We start from the raw sequence: 18,688 nt of genomic DNA on the forward strand, positions 1-18,688 counted from the left end.
GATGACCGATCACTGTGGATTTCAGTAGCAGCAAAACACGTGGAAGGAGAGAAAACTGTCTCCAGAGCGTATAACCCAGCTTCATACAGCTGAAGCGTTCATTATTGGTAACGTTGCAGTCGTATACTATGGACCACTCCCACTTAATACTGCAGGTTCTCTAAACTGTGACAGGTACAGAGAAGTTAAGCAGTTCGGATTAATGCCCATCTTGCCACGTCTTATTCCAACTTCATTGCTTCTCTAACTGCTGTAAGAAATGTTCATGTGATCCGTGTATTACAGAGACTGCCTTGTCCCTGGTCTTGCAGTTCACGTTGCTCCTTGGAGATATCTGCTACGTCCGCTGGTGATTTGGTTGTAAGGTCGGTACAGTCGTTAGGTTAATCAACCCTTAGGTTGTGCCAAATATGTGACGAAGGATAACTGAAGGAACGTTAGCCGTCTTTCTGCAAATAAATAACAGAAAAATAGCCCAACGGAAACCCATGAAAGCCACAGGGAACTGGATAAACAGTCATTCAAGCGAAACACGAAAGGGAATTAACGGGATACATGCATATCAAAATAAATAGAATAGCTCTAAAAACTTGAATGTGTGAAGTTAACCACAGGCCAGGTAACATGTCAACAGTTAAAGACAAGCATAAAAGTTAAGTATTGTTAAAGATGAACCCTGATATTTCTAATGTTGAGTCACGAATAAATGGAAGGTGGACATGGAACACGAGAACATACAGAAAACAGGGTATACTAATGACAGAACGAGTAGATGGTTCCTAAACAAGGTAGACTTGGAAATCTGAATGTAAGTCACAAATTACACCCCAGCGTCAAGTGCCACACGCGCATGCAAATAGATCAAGAATCATGAGTGCTATAGACTTTTTTGCAATGGATCAAAACATCCTTCAAACATCAATCACTCCCGTTCACAGTACTTAGAGTATTTGAATCAATACTTCACTCTGTGGAATCATTATCGACATGGGCTTTCGGAGAATGATGACTGCACGACACAAAGCTATACGCCTCGCCTGGACCCGACAACACCGCGATTGGACTGTCGATTACTGGAAACATATTGCCTGATCGGACGAGTCGCATTACAAATGGTATCGAGCGGATGCACGTGTGCGGGTATGGATACAACCACATGAATCCATGGACCCTGCATGTTAGCAGGGGACTTTTCAAGCTGGTGGAGGCTCTATAATGGCGTTCGCCGTGTGCAGTTGGCAACTCTGACAGGTGACACTTACCTAACTATCCTGTCTGATCATCTGCATCCGTTCATATCCGTTGTACATTCCAACGGACTTGGGCAACTCCAGCAGGACAATGCGACACCCCAAACATCCAGAACTGCTACAGAGTGGCTCCAGAAAGACTCTTCCGAGTTTAAACACTTCCACTGGCCACCAAATCCCCCAGAAATGAATATTATTGAACATATTAGGGATTCCTTGCAACGTGCTCTTTTCCATCTCCTCACAATCTTACGGATTTATGAACGGCCCTGTAGGGTTCATGGTGTCAGTTTCCTCCAGCACTACTTCAGTCATTAGTCGAGTCCATGCCACGTTATGCTGCGACACTTCTGCCTGCTCGTGGGGGCCCTACACGATATTAGGCAGGTGTACCAGTTTCTTTGGCTCTTCAGTGTATAATCTTCCATAACTTACAAGTGGATCGATACTGAATCTGCGTCACCCACAAACTCAGCTTAAGTATCAGAACATCAATCACAAGGACCTCTGAACTAGAATAGATTAAGAATATATACAAAAAAATTCAGTGGAAGTGCTCCAGAAGAAAATTACAGTACACTCATACCGATTTTACGAGACAGTCTCATAAGCGTCTTAAGAGGGATGTACCTGGCATAATGAGAAATCTCCACACTTCCACCAATTCATTGTTAACTGATGCTTCTTTCATAACACTACGCTATTCAACAAGGTCACTACCAGTATGGTCGCTCATATTATGCAGTTGCTGTTGAACGACTTTGTGCGAGTCAACCTCCACTTCTGAAATTTGTCTCTTAGCGGCATGCATCTTTTCGTCAAATTTACAAGAAATTGAACATCCTTGTTAGCAGCCCCCGATGCATAGTCAGCAGTGTATTGAGTCTTTAGTAGCCCCAGCTTAACACCAATTCTGCTCTCTTTCTCTGTAGAAAGAGCTGTCTCTTGATGGCTAAGTGTCTAACAGTAGTTCCTGTACCTACGTAATCGTTTCATCGGCTGTCTGAGAGACAGCCTCACGTTCACTCGCCGGTGCTATTGGTAATTAGGAAATTGCAGTGGCTAAAGACAGTTGCGATTCCACAATCTGTCGTAGTAAATCTATTTTGGTACCAATATCTGGTAACTTCGCCAAGTACGCATATGTGCTAGATTGGTTCATGTGTTTCCACCACTTGATGATCGTTATTATTAGTTGGCCGATCCATTTTGGCAGGTTACAAATCAATATCAATGAAATCCCATTAGAATTAGCAGGCTAAGTGCCATAGTGCTCAGAGCCATTTTGAACCAGAAAGTAATTTCGGTACACTTGACTGACTACGGCAACGGCGTTGCTGCAGTGGATACACCGGTTCCCGTCAGATCACCGAAGTTAAGCGCTGTCGGGCGTGGCCGGCACTTGACCATCCGGGCCGTCATGCACTGTTGCCATTTTTCGGGGTGCACTCTGCCTCGTGATGCTAATTGAGGAGCTACTCGACCGAGTAGTAGCTGCTCCGGTCAAAGAAAACCATCGTAATGACCGGGAGAGCGGTGTGCTGACCCCACGCCCCTCCTATCCGCATCCTCATCTGAGGATGACACGGCGGTCGGATGGTTCCGGTGGGCCACTTGTGGCCTGATGACGGAGTGCATTTTCACTGACTACAATACGGCGTGCTGTGACACTCACATACAAATTAACCGTCATTAATCTACCTGATTAGAAAAATGCATGCTATGGGACAGTAGCAAAAGTAAGTATGAAATACTGTCAACTTGCGTTAACTGGAACACCAAGTTCTCGCACGTTGTGCCATTTCCCTGCGTTAATCTGCCGTGGTTCCTACATTCAATCACGTAGAGCTGTGAAACTCTAAAATACGGTCGCCACATACATTAATACTTACAAAAGTAATTGCAACTGTCTTTAGAGAAACATCGCACGTAGTGCAAAGTACAGCACTTGCACGCTAACGGCCGCAGACGTGTGTATTGTACCCGGATTTCAAAATACGGAAATACGCTGAACGATTTTTGAAGAGTGCAGACCCTAATAGCAACGCCGTGGGTGCAAAAAATTACCTACTCATACCACTGACGCAAAAAAATAAATAAATATGTTGCTATCTGAGAAGGAAAATCCATAAATGAAGGTCACGTTCTCACCAGACTTACACTTTTCCTCCTTGCCGTGTTACATATTACATCAACTTCTGTTGAAAAAAGTTTCCACAGATAACGCGGTAGGTAGGTGGTTAGTGTTTAACGTCCCGTCGACAACGAGGTCATTAGAGACGGAGCGCAAGCTCGGGTTAGGGAAGAATCGGGAAGGAAATCGGCCGTACCCTTTCAAAGGAATCATCCCGGCATTTGCCTGAAACGTTTTAGGGAAATCACCAGATAACGCGATCTCAGTGTAATTTTATATCAATTGTATCGTAAAGTAAGGAGGAAGTACCATAACAGACAAAACATTTGTACGGTACGCGCTTTTTAGATAAATTATGCTCTCTTTGCTTGGCACTCTTTATTAGATCAGCGGATAAACACATATTCTGACTAACGCCAAACAGGTAATAAATATCAGAAGATATTGCACCATTTCATCTTCGTTTCTGTGCACTTCGCATTTACTTCATTTCAAAGTGACTTCCATTGATCGTTGTTGCTGCACGTTTTTGTACTTCCTCTTTTTGTCGATCACATCTTCTGCTACTCAAGAATTATTCATCATTAATTTCCTAAATTTTGTAAATATCGTTACTTGCGTTTCAAAAGCGTTGTAAAAAGTGTGTTTTATAACGGTGTGTGAGTATTTATACCTTCGATTTCTGCATCTCAGTAACTCAGCGGTTAACGTATTTGATAGCTTTCTGGAGCAGCTTGCTTGAATTCAGGGAACTCCTAATAATTTTTTCCTATGTAAAGCGACAATGATAGTAGAAGGCTTAGCAAAACTTCACATCTAAAACGATTTTGTGGCCTTCTATGAAATTAACTGGCACCTCATTGTTACACAAGAATAGAATTTTTTTCATCATTCAGTTATCAGAAAGATACCAACAAGTGCGTCGATGCTGCTCGTAACAGGTGAAACAAGTGGTCTGTATCTGATGAACTGGAGGTGACATGTGGTTAGGCAATGCGTCAGTACTTACTGCTATCCTTTGTAGTACTATCGGCCACTAACCCAGACGCCTGCTTTTGAAGTAGGTTTCTAAGCCCGCAGTCAACAATGTTATCTCTCTTCAAGCAAAAGATAGAGCATCAGTCGAAAGTAAACTCACTGAACATGAGAGAAGCTCGTGGTGGAGAAGGAAGGCTTTCGTGTAGATATCTCCAGCTGCTGTTGGGTAGCTTACAGTTATTCACTGCGTGATGAATATGAGGTACCACGGACATGGGCTTTCGTCCCTCCTGAATGCTTCGACAGGATTTTCATCTGCATCTGCGTCGTCAGGAGGATAACTTGAGTAGTCATCTGTGAGAATTATGGTACAGGTTATCCAACTGCAGATTCATTACTAGCACACTTCATTTATAACCTAGATTAAAGCCAGAAATTCTCTGACACGCACCCTGGACAGATATCTGAATGTTTCAGCTGTGGGACTGTGACACGTCATACAGTTTATTGAATAGGCAGAGATAATGAATTAACTGGGCAACGGTTCGCGGATGACAGATCACGAAGTCAGTAACCCCAGATAATTTTATCGAAAGGGTAAGATATGAATGATTTTTTCTCCTTTGTTTCGTAAGCTGATGGAACAGGACTGAAAATTACTAACGGTGTGTCCTCCTCCATCAGTTACTGTGGCTTGAGGAGCTTAATTTCAGATGTAGAAGCACACTGAAGCCACCCTCAGTTGTCAATGAATATGATCGCCCAGAAAAAGCTAAGCCGCCAGGCAGTGTACTGGGAAATGTAAGACTGTGTACCGAAGCTAATAAAAATTACTTCAATGAAGCCAACTATAAAGATCTAAATCTACTTGGTGCTGCGGTAAACATCTGTGTGGTGGAGAATAAATGAGACACATAGGAAGGGCAAATTATGATGGAGGGGGAGCTCATCATAAAAGAACAGGTAGAAGTTCCTCTACGTTTACAAACAGATGAGCCAAAACATGACCATCGATATTAAATGCCGCCTTGTAGCATTGCGAAAATATGCCGCGGTAAGGAAATTATATAAGCAGAGCAGAGACGAATGAGGAACCATTAATAAATTTTTTTTAAAAAGGACGACGGAAACGGCAAATCTGGTAGGCTCTTTGTGTGCTCCTGTCGTGAGCACCTGTGTGTACTGCCTCAAAATCCAGTGGCTGGAAAAGCACCCCAGGAATGAAATCAAGGCACAATCCAATTGCCAATGCTCTACTAGTTCAACAACGTCAGCAGAGTCACCGCTTGTGCAGATGGCACTTCGGCGAGTGAACTATAGGGATGTCGCTTGGGCCGCTGCTGCATAACCGGCCGACGTACTGGTTAAGCCATTCCTGGTCATTGACCCTGCTTCAGATCTTTCCTCGCGGTGTCAATTCATGGGCTTTCTGCAACAGTGTATGGCATGAAGGATTTAAACCGACCAGCCCGTCGTGGTGACATCACAGTGGACAGTCAGATGCCGCACAGCCTGAGTCCTTCGTTGCCGCATCTATGATAATGTCTCCACTGAGCCGCGAACGAACGACCACTGCTTGAGTGTCCAATCAGCGGTCATCCGCCGTCGTCCGCCATCATGCAGTGATAGTCGTACCGCCTTTCCCATTCACGAGGAATGCCTGCATCACTTTCTCCCTACTGGTTTGTCAGGGACGGGGATCACCTCCCATTGCATTTTCGCGTCTGTCAATAAACTGTACTAAACATTCATTTGCTGCGTTCTTCAGCCACTCTTTCGCCTATCTCCAGCAGAGAATCACTGATCCACATCTACCCTACGGTGCAACTGTTACATGTGGCAAGTGGTTTTCGCATTACATTGTTAAACAAGGGACTCCACAGCAGATGAACCACACGTGTTTCAATATTGATACTACGACATTGCCAATAACCTTTTTACCCTGCGTCAGTGGAAACGTGTCGTCTGGTCGGTTAAATCACTTGTCTTGTCGAACACACGAGATTGGTGGTTGTGTCCAGTTACGCCAGCATCCACGAGAACAGCTGCTCAAAATATGGAACTCGCCACGGACTCAGGCTGGTGAGGGGCTGTAGGGGACACTCATGTGGGCTTTCACGGGGCCTGTTGATGTGGAGAGAATAGAATACACCACGACAACTGCTGGCCAAGTGGACATTAGTATATATCCAAAGAGTGTATTTATCTATCTTCACCACATCCACGAGTTTCCAGGATGAAGTGAGAATACTCTCAGAAATCTGGAAACCGACTTCATTGATGCCGACATGACTGACGATCAGCAGCTGACTGCAACATCTGCTCTCACTTTTGCTCGTTGAACTGCTTCTTCTACCTGGTTGTTTCGTTTCCTCCTGTGAAGTTATTTCCCTATGACAGTCCATCAAATTCCTGACGTTTCAATTTCGCACAGATAAGAGGACCTTCTTTACTGTCGTTGGACGCTCTGACCGCAGCATAGTAATGACCACTACACGAGCAAGACAGGCGAGATATGCTGGCTCTGTCCCATTAAGAGCAGGTAGCCATGCCTCGGACCTGTCCACTAGAGGCATGGAGCTAACATTCCAGCCATTCTGCCAATTTTCTTTGCAAAACGACCCCACATAATGACACGTCATGCCAGTCATCATCAGATGACCACTTGGTGCGAGACCGGGATATCTGGCACCTCCACAAAGGGTAACCTTCCACCCACGCACCTTTCAGCTATTCAGACAGAAGTCAACTTCATTAGGACCTCGCTAACGCCTCTATCCCTAGTAATATCTACAGGTAAATTGGATGTTTCAATGATAAAATGAAGTAGAGGAATTACGCGAAAGACTAAATTGTGCTTCTGTAAAACCTAAACCAGGACGAATCTACAGATTGATGGATCATTAATTTCCACGTGAGACGGTGTTGTCCATTGTCTCAGAAATTAAAAATAAAAGATTGTTGAATGAATTCCCTTCTCCTTTTTACAGTTGTATACCAATGACCGGAACTGTTTCCTGGCAATTAATAACTCTTGGCCGCAGTCACAGTTCATTGAGTTTCACTGGAGATATCGACTGGAACTCAAAAAGTTCGGACTATAATTCCGAGGTAGGAAATAAAAAACAAATGAAAAATTGGCATCACTCATTACAGGGTGGCAGCAATAGAAAGTACTAATACTACACCAGCATCCAAGTATAGTTGTCTATACAAAAAATGACAAGGCTGGATGCCATTGATGGCCGGGAGTCCCCACCTGGCACTGTTTGGCCGCCAAGTTACACGTCTACTCAGGTGATGCCACAGTAGACGACTTGCGTGTTAATGATGATGATTGATGATCAGGACACACAACACCCAATTTATTTAGTAAACACAGTCGTGGTCTCTTATAAATTACTTATTATTTTCAGATGACCTGTTTCGACCTACTACAGAGATCTTCATCACATCGTCGTTCCTTGGCCACAGTAGGAATACCTGACGTGGAGCTGGGCCTGTCCGTGGTGGAATGGAGTGTGTGTTTGCTAAATAAATTATAATGTTATGAGATAGCTGTTTCTTGGAACAATGTTCTACAACATTACAACACCTAATCCCCGAGCGGAGAGAATCGTCGATCAGGCCGGCAATCGAACCCGGGCCTACTACATGGCAGAAAGACGCGCTGACCACTCAGCTAAGATGGCGGACTGTTGTCTACACAGTTAAAAGTAAACAGAAAGTATTCTTTGTCTATGCAGCCATTCTTCCTTAGAAGCTATTTGAATCATATTCGTCTATTTTACTACACTGAAACTCCAAAGACAGTGGTACAGGCAAGCGTATACAAATACAGAGATAAGTAAACATTCGCAATATGGTGCTGCGGTCGGCAACGCCTATATAAAAGAAGTGTCTGGCGCAGTTGTTACATCAGTCACTGCTGCTACAATAGCAGATTATCAAGATTTAAGCTAGTTTGAATGTGGTGTTTTAGTCGGTGTCCGAGCGATGGGACACAGTTTCTTCGAGGTAGCGATGAAGTTGGGATTTTCCCATACGACCATTTCCGAGTGCACCGTGAATATTAGGAATCCAGTGAAACATCAAATCTCCAACATCGCTGCAGCCAGAAAAAGATCTTGCAAGAACGGGACCAACGGCGACTAAAGAGAATCGTTCAATGTGTCAGAAGTGCAACCATCCGCAAATTGCTGCCGATTTCTATGCTGGGCCATCAACGTCAGCGTGCGAACCATTCTACGGTATATAATCGATATGGGCTTTGATTACTGGGAACATGTAGTCTGGTCGGACGAGTCGCGTTTCAAATTGTATCGAGTGGATGGACGTACACGGGTATGAAGACAATCTCACGAATCCCTAGACCCTGCATGTCAGCAGGGGACTGTTCAAGTTGGTGAAGGCTCTGTGGTGCGAAGCATGTGCAGTTGGAGTAATATGGGACACCTCATACGACTCTCCTAGGCGACATGTACCTAAGCATCCTCTCTGATCACCTATATATACTCATGCCCATTGTACATTCCAACAGACTTGGGGAACTCCAGTGAGACAATGCGACTCCCCAAACATCCAGAATTGCTACACTGTCACTCCAGGAACATTCTTTTGAGTTTAAACACTTTTTCCGGTCACCAAACTCCCCAGACATGAAAATTATTGAGAATATCTGGGATGCCTTGCAACGTGCTTTTCTTCACCCCCTCGTATTCTTACTGATTTATGGACAGCCCTGCAGGAATCACAGCGGCAGTTCCCTCCAGCACTGCTTCAGACTTTAGTCGAGTCCATACCACGTTGAGTTGCGGCACTTCTGAGTGCTCACGGGGGTCCTGCGATATTAGGCTAGTGTAACAGTTTCTTTGACTCTACAGTGTATATAAGGATAATTCGCTGTTTAACGGCGTTACGTAATGTCACGAAAAGTTCCTGGCCCATTTGCTTCAAGTTTCTAATAAATGTTGGCACGGACTTAGGCTACATAGTTTATAAACATATCGGGGACAGACACATATATGCTTTACATTACTCGTGACTATAATTGTTAGTGACTGTAGTATAACTTTTTCAAGATAAAACTCAGTCATCAGTTGCATGAATGTGTAGCCAAGATCTAAAGATCTATAATTACTCTAATTTTGTCGAAATCGGTAAAGCATAATAAAATTTATTTGCAATTGCTGACTGAATTTTAGTCTGTGAACACAACTCGAGAAAGTCTTGACGTATTTGTGTCAAATTTTTAAACGATACTCTAACAAACAACTAAACGAACACAAATACCAATTCAGCAAAAATGAAAATATTTTCTATGAAAACCGACTGCGAGAAAGAAAACGCTTTGCTGCTAAGTGTGTGGTTTCGTTTTCTTGTTGGTAGTCAGTTTCGACAATGATAGCAGGACATTTTAACGATTAGAGAAATTGTTTATCCAATAAAACATGTTATGTCATCTCATGGTTTTTAAAAAATGTATACACAACAATGTGACGTAATGTTTTCTTCCGTGCAGTCATTTTTAACAGAAAACAGGGAAGTTGTATTTATAGCTTATTGGTCACTAATTAGGAAATACTACGGGATCGAAATCGCCCGAAACTCTGTGATCCGACACGCTTGCAGATTCAAATGGTACGAATTACTCTCACTGAATCTACTATCCTCAGAGATCTAGTAACTGGAGACGTCTCTCCCATACCCTGTCCATAAATGAAGAACTCCGCTAAACTCTACATATAAATTATTTAAACATGGATGACAAGAGGACAATGCCATCTTAAATGGAACGCTCCATTGAAGTACTTCATAGTCAGGTAGGAACAGCTTCAGTTTTTTAAGAAAGGCAATTTGACTTTACATGAAACATTTCGAGGAAAAAATCAGTTCCTACTTAAAATGATGCCACAGCAATGATTTTTGCTAGGGCCATCATTGAAAATGCCATTACAGGCCGACATTGCGAACGTGGTGAATAAGTTCATGCATTAAAAGACCAGTGGGGAAATAGGGTCCCTTCCAAAGTTTGGAAGCTGGTAGATAATGGGATCAGTTGCCTTAAAACAAAGAAAAAAATCTTCAGGTCACTAAACAGGGCTAGCCGGGCAATAATTCTTCCTCTCATTTACGCGAACCAAATAAAACATTTGCAACCATCGCCCGGGCCGTGTGTAATGCTAGGAGCGCTGTAACGCGGTCTCCAAGAAATTTTGTGAGAACATTAAGACGAAAATGATGATAGGCTACATTTTAACGCTTTGAAGGTTCTGAGTATCAATATACAATGTAGTTGAATCAGTCCACATCACACTTAACTTTATTTAAGTGGACGTGGTATCTGAATGAAGCACCACACGGTCGAGAAACTGTGTTAAAGTAGCAGTACTTTCTTAGTTGTACGCAACAATAATTATAATCAGCTCAGCTGTACACGGTGTTTGTTTATATGATGTCGATGCACATAAACGCAGACAAGTCACTCATAGTATTTGTTTGTTAATAACAGTTATTATACACAACAATGATGTAATTTACCAGGATCTGCACTTACTTCGACATATAAGTAGTCGACAATACACTAACGTGTTTCTCTGAAGCATTCGTTCCCAATCTTTCTAAGGTTATTACCCTTGAGTGCAAAGTGAAATTAGCTGGTACCGACTCCCCTTATCCATCATCAACATTAGCAATGTTTTGAGGGCGTTTTATTGAACCACGAATTAGTGAGTCGATGACGTAATTGGGTACTACCAATTTATAACAGTCTTTTTCATAGACTAACGAAGTAATTCTCGGTGCATTGCAGCGATACCTACAGCTCCTTCTCATATGAGAGAGCTAACTACCAGACTGAGTGTAGACACTTGTTACAAAACATGCTTTATCAACACCACTCCTGTCTCTAATGACATTCGTTTCACTCACATCCTGCACCCCGTTTCAAATCAACCAAGTTAAAATGCATGCACGGTACTAACTGTTTTTAAATCGCTTGATGGCTAGGTTCCGTACCTCTGAACCAGCAACCATTGAAAGACTTCACAAAGATAGTGCTTTCTGTCACAGTACTGCCTCAATAATGATAATAATAATAATAATAACAATATTAATAGTAATACTGTGTTGGTTCTACATCAACATCATAAATATTCCATGGTTATCGTTGTGTTATCAACATCATAAATATTCCATGGTTATCGTTGTGTTGTATTATCAGTTGCATCATTTGTTGTTGTGAAGTGAATAACGAAGGAATCTGTGGTCAATTGCACGAATTTTTCATGAGATACTAAAGCTTATATAATGTATATGTGTCAATTTTACCATCATGGAAACACGATACTAAGTACAAATTATGCATGTAGTGGTTGGACTACGTGAAGAACATGATATTCACATATCCGTTTCACAAATTGTAAGCTAATTCAAGTAGTGCAGTAGGTCCTTGATAAACCGGCACGCTCGGGGATCAGCAACTGCTGGATTATCAAACATGCCGTATTATCAGCGTCATTTTTAAAAACCAAGTTTAAAAAAATATATAGAAGCAAAATCTGTACGTTTAAGATACAAAAACAAATATCCGTTATTTCTTAAACGCAGTAGGACAGATTACTTGATAACAAATAAAAGCGTGTGTTACTTTTCTGCAAAAAGGAAATTGAATTAGAAATCGAATAACATATTGTTCTATTAAATCATGTGTGGCCCAAAGCACTACAAAACTTTCCTTGTGTCACAACTAAATAAAATAAGTACCAGTGATTTGAAAAAATCATGAACAAGATAATTAATTAAAACTGTTACCAAGAATGTTGTGTAGCTTAATTAGAATAGCACACATATCTGGCGTTGTCGAAGACTTGGAATATGTGGACTGACATCTATCACTGATAGATTACCTGCAATTTTCTTTTGAAATTTCTTGAACATTGTAGAAACGCTAACATGTTTCTTAGATTGCATTCTTTTTCCAAAAAAGTCGTTGCTCGCAACTCTCAACAAGTTTCACATGTGTAAGGCTTAGTTTCTGATCGAAAGGCTATCGACCACTTTTGGTTTTACCCTCCAGAAAATTAAATTGTGGCCCACAGAGTGCAATTCCCTCTAAGTTTGGAAACATTGCTCCAAAGGATAATGGTAGTTTAGGTATGTTACTGTAAATGAAATTTCTTTAATAAATACGACGACCAATACCAGCGTCCCTTGTATTCAGAACATTGTGGAACTCTGTCCACGTGCTACTGAGTTCGTAATACAATTGTCCCTGATGCATAGGTAACTTCGTAAAGATATTTATTTACAATCTATCTCATAAGATTCGATCGTAAGTTTTATGACTTACCTGTGAAAGTTCATAGCTGTGAAAAAACTTCTAAAAACCACATTTATTTCTAAATTGTAATAACACGAAATTGTAAAAGATATTTTATAACGTTTCTTGAAAACAATTAATTTCTGAATACGATAAATGTATTAAAAGAAATATTGTCAACTTGAAAACTGGTTCATGCTGAGGGCATTGGAGTTGTATAGATGAAATCTAAAAGAGTTAATAGTTCTCATGTCAAACAGAATTGAAAGGCGGGAAGGCGAAAAGTTGGAATGATTTGGGACGCTACAACAAAGCAAAACAAAGAAAAGTGAAGTTAGACTGCAGTCAGCAGTGAAAGACGTGAAAATCTTAGGCTTAACGTGAGAGTGGCTTGCGCTTCAGTCATTGTCCAAGTAGCCTCGGATGGAGACTGTTTTATTGCTCCACAGCATTTACAGCTGGTCTATACTACATACGTAAATCGACACCAAGAAGCATTTATTAAGCCCAAAAACATCAACACCCATTGTTGCTAATGCGCAGATTGTATAGCCGCTACACTGAAACTAGAACTGTAACAACGGGCTTGAAACTGTAACTTTTTCGGTGTTTTTAGTAATAATAATTTGTTTTCCATCATCTACTGGTTCAAAGAACTTCATTTTCCTAAGACATGTATCTAGACAGGATCTTGTCCCAGTGAAAATGATTCTGAGTGTCATAGAATTATATAGTACTATATTTTTGCAGACTTAATCTAGTAAAATGTTTTGTAAGTATTTTTTATGTAATCAGTAAATATTGTTTGAGCGGCATTTAAAGTTTTCTGGAAGCTACAATTTTTATGAACTAATCTTATTAGTTATGAAATGAAAATAAAGATCCACTTAATGAAAGCAAGAGTTGGAAAGAAAATTATTTACTTAACAACAAAAGAAAAAAAGAGCGTGCTCTTTTGTTAAATAACTTTGAGTGTAGCACATTCTAATAAAATAAAATAAAGTGCTACACTCAAAACGTTACAGTGAGAAGTAGTGTGGTGTTGTATAAAATATTTTAGATTTCTCTTATTTTTCGAATTGTGTTTAGTGAAGATTTCGTAAGAGTTTTAATCTTTTATCATTGTCAAACAAAGAGCAGTTTTAGGGCCACCATTTTGTTAACTGCTCAGCTTGGTCATCAATGAAAGAACTTTAATTTCAATGTATGTGTTAATGTCGTGTTATTATTATAACACAGTAATTTTGCTTAGCTACTTAAGTATAATAACTGGTTCATCAGATATCATTACAGATAACTTCACGGCAGATATTTCTTTGCCTGCGGTTGAATAATATTATTTACACAATGAATAGAGAAAGTGTTAATGTATCTGCATGCTGTAGTATAATTCTTCTGGCGTTGCCAAATAAAGAATGAACGTTAGCTGTTGTGCTGTACGTGGGAAACTAAGTACAATAAGCTTTTCCTAAGTACAATAAGGTATATACGAAGCTGCACATCACAATTACACTTTAGACTAGCTCAATGAAGGTATCTTCATACCTAATTAGGCTTTCGTCCGTTCATAAATAGTATTGACCACATTAAAGGCCTGGAACCAAGAGCTTACTGGTTCGATCCCCCATTACCTGTTATATGGCTCCATACTGGAATCCCTTCAGGATACGAAATAATACTCTCATACTTGTACCCGTTAGACATACGCTGCGAAGGTGAACAAACTTCTAAAATTTCTTTAAAAGAGTTAATGTTAAATTAGGCAATGTAATATTTGGAATCTACATTGAGCGTTCTTAGAGAAAATAACATTCCGATAGGAAGCCACGTTTAGAAGAGGAGGCTACACATTAGTAGTATTATACTGTCTTTAATTAACAGAACGTTTTAAATTTAAACATGTTTTTCTCCTGTGACAACGCTTATAATGCTTCAAAAGAGATAAATGGTATGAGGTGGCTGGTGGCTGTGTGACGTTCAATTGACGCTGCCCTGTTGTTCAAGCAAATGGCGACGCTTTCAATGGCGGATTATTTTCGAGAATAATCTCATATCCTGTAATTCCCATATATTCTGAATGAACTGGCTGCACCAAACTAATTAGTTTGTCAAATTTGAGTCTATGCTTCATCAAGCTATAATCTCCTCAGTACTGCTGTAGTGGCAACTCATTTCGTCTCCTCATTCTAACTATTTAGCTGCGCACACTCTGAACAAGTGAAATTCAGTCAAGGAAGGTCAGAATAACTATTAAAGACATATGTTGTAGTGCACAACAGATGTTTGGTAAACAGCTGAATTAATTGTGAATTAATATATTGCTCAAACATGTTGACTTTCGTAAGACAAGGACAGCTATACTTTGCATGTATACAAAGTACGCCGCGCGCCCGGCCTTTAATACACTGTAAGACAAGAAATAAATAAATAACGAAAATAAAAGCCAAAATAAAGATAAAAAACGACGCACCTCGAAGGAATTATTCGAATGAAACCGAAATCATTATGTGTGATGTTTATGTACAGACAATCAAATGACTACGATTTCAGAAAAACATTGATGAATTATTGAAGAGCAAGAGCTTCATAAAATCAGTAACGCGTTGGTTCGCCTCTGGCCCTTATGCATGCAGTTATTCGGCTTGGTATTGACTGAAAGAGTTGATGGATGCCTTCCCGAGTTATATCGTTCCCAGTTCCATCCAATTGGTGTATTAGATCGTCAAAAATCGTGAGGTGGTTGGAGAGCCGCTCCCATAAATCTCCTAACGTTATCTATTGGATAGAGATCCGACGACCTTTCTGGTCATCTTTGGGTTTTGCAAGCATAAAGACAAGCAATAGGACCTCTCGATGTGTGTCAGCGGATGTTATATGGCTGAAATGTAAGCCCAGGATTGCTTCCCATGCCTTCAGTAATGAGTCCGCTACGAACTGATCCTTGATGAGTAGCGACGATGTCTGTTTCCCTCATAGCAAGTTATCTTAGTGTTCATGTCGTCGTAAATCCTGAACTATGTGTTGTACAGTTATTTATGATTTTGATGGTACATTCAGTAGTACATATCAATACTGTCTACAAGCTCCGTTGCTAACAGATATGAGAATAATATATCGATGGCGTCATTCTTACCCTCTTAAAAGCTAATCGTTTGCGTATTCAGATATGTTAAATGCTTGATGATAATTTGAAATTTGTTGTATGCAGTCTTATTCATGTAGGTGTCTCAATAGCCATCAGTACTGATCCTCAGGCACAGTCTGAAAAGCGTTTAAGGCTGTCGCAGGGTAGACTGTGCTGGGTAAAATTGTTAAGAAAAAAAGTTCGAAACGTTGCACCGTTTCTGAGTTAATCAGAGTCGGAGTTAGCAAACCAGGTGGTTGCATACGCAAATTCAAGCGGCCTGGTAGAGAAAATTACTGTCAGTTGTTCTCACAGCGCAGATGACTGCACCCGAGCCTGCAGAGTTTTTGGTTCTGTTCCGATTCTTACTAACGTCCTATATCCAATTTTTGGATATCTCTCTTCTTTGGTTTTAGGAAATCAATCGAAGAAAACGTTTGACTGCACCGTCTTTGGCGGAATGCTTAAATGTGCACCCGCAACTTACCGTAACTGTTTTTCACCAATTATTTCTTAGCCCGACCTACCCTGCAACACCCTTACAAGCTTTTCAGGCTGTTTCTGGCCACCCTGTAAAATGTGCATAACTGTGACTAACGGTACTCATACCACAGGGGATATGTTTCTCTTCCGTGACCGGTAACTTGAAAATTAGAGTCTAGTATAGACAAATATAGCAAACGACTATATTGTAAATGATTGGCAGCGTCCTGAATTACTTTTTTGTTCAGAATATGTGAACAATTTCGGAACAAAATGCGACTAAATACAGGATTGTAATTAACACTCGCAAATTTTAATACATTCAAGTGAAAACCATTATTTCTATTTACAGAACAATTCTGAAATTTTCGATAATGTTACGAAACATTTGAGTTGTCATTTTGCAACAATATGTAATTAGGTCTTAGGTATCGGTCATGTGGTTATTTACTGTGCGGCTTTACAGCGTTTAATCCTCATGCGGATGCGGGATTTGTGGGCGTAGGGGGTGGGGAGGGGGAGCGGTGGGAGGGGATACTCTGGCCAGCACAGCACACCCTTGATATTGCCGGGATTCTTGACCTTGAAACTTCTATGAATCGATGTAGTAGCTCCACACCATAGCAGTTCTCTCATCAGGGAAAAATATGTGAAGTACTGGGAAGAGAACACGGGTCCCCCACATGGCTCTGAGCTTCAGCTAAGGAGGTAAAAGGGTACAAAGTACGTGCACTCTTAAATATAAGACCCGGAAACCCCTCCCCTCCCCCCCCCCCCAGAGACTATGTCGTAATCGTTCACTTAAGGCACTATACGTAACCGGCCACCTGCCAGAATTTTTAAGTCCGGACAAATGTACGATATGGCAACACTGTAGGATACGGAAATATTTGGAGGAAGTGCTGTCACGCTTCGCGAGCCATTACAGGGCTTTACGTGCTCGTCGTCTAGTGGTAAGAGTCACCCACTGTAGATATAAAGTCACGAGTTCGAGACATCTCGATGCGGTATTTTTCGAAATCGTATTTCGGGTGCCTGCTTAATGTACATCGGATAGAAAGTCAAAGATAAATCGTTTCGCTGTCTAACCCCCAACAGGTAGCAAAACATATCTAGAAACAATTCCACACACACAGCTCGCGGCTGTGTCAAGATTAGATAGGAACAGTAACTGGGCACACAAATGTGGGGTTGTATAGCTCTTTCAGCGCCGTGATCGGCCCTGGGTAAACACTGCTGCAAGGCATATTAAAACTGAGCTGAAGAGGATGCTCCAGACACTGGCAAAACCTCGTGTAATTGTTGTCCCATTTGATGCTATACGGGTGGGGATACACTACACATGACCTGCACCTACATATGAAGGGGAGAGATAAGTTAGCTTCTCTATTAGTAGATACTGTAAGGGGGGCCACAGGCACACGAGGGATGATCCTTGTGGTTAATGGGACCAGACAGACATGTCTGGACAGACACAAATCAAGAAAAATAGAAAACAGAAGCTTCATGTACGGTAAAAAGGGATAAAGCTAAGGGTAGTATCAAGTTACTTCATCAAAACATCAAAAGTACATGAGTTGTTAGTGTGTTTAGACGAAATATAAGAGTAAGATTTATGTACTTCGTTTGTCTGAAAACCATGTAACTGTGGGGATAGAAAGTGTCAGTACAAATGAGTATCATTCAGCATCTTACACTTGCAGATCCAGAATGGATATAGGAGGAGTTACCATTTACACAAAACTGTAAAAGTAAGAAAATTTTGTGTCAGTCAGCATTTTGAAGTTTGTGCGCTAAACTACAGCTGGATAACGTAGTGTTGATATTGGCAGCAGTGTACAGGTCTCCATTAGGAGATTGGGAGATATTGATAAAGAAGTTTCACTGCCCTTATTATGCAGTCTGTCAGACAAAGAGAAGAAGTTGTTAATCTGTGGTGATTTGAATGTAAATTTTCAGGCAATTCTGATGGGAAAAGAGAAGTGCAAGTGTTATTAATGACATATAACATGAATCAGTGATCAATTTCCTTACGTGTATAGCTCTAGACAGTATTAAGCTCGAGGATTTTATTCGAATTGACGCGGCTTGGAAACTGAGAACGTTTTATTCAGCACTCTAATAGATAATGTGTTTGTACAGCAAGAGGATGTAGAACTAACACATGCTTTCTCAGTGATAAATGGATTACCAGCCATGATGTACAGTTTATTAACGTAAAAAATCTAGGAGGGCGTACAGTTCAGAAACCATTAAGTAAAAGTGTAAGTTGGTCAACCTGGTATCTATAGAGCACTTCAGAGAAATTTAAGAAATGTTAATTCGGGAGATGTATGTAATGAGTAAAACGCCAATGATAAATTTTTCTTGATAAATTTATATCCCTTTTTGAACATCGT

Source organism: Schistocerca serialis, chromosome 4 (genome assembly GCF_023864345.2).
Source record: "Schistocerca serialis cubense isolate TAMUIC-IGC-003099 chromosome 4, iqSchSeri2.2, whole genome shotgun sequence".
Taxonomy (NCBI): Eukaryota; Metazoa; Arthropoda; class Insecta; order Orthoptera; family Acrididae; genus Schistocerca; species Schistocerca serialis.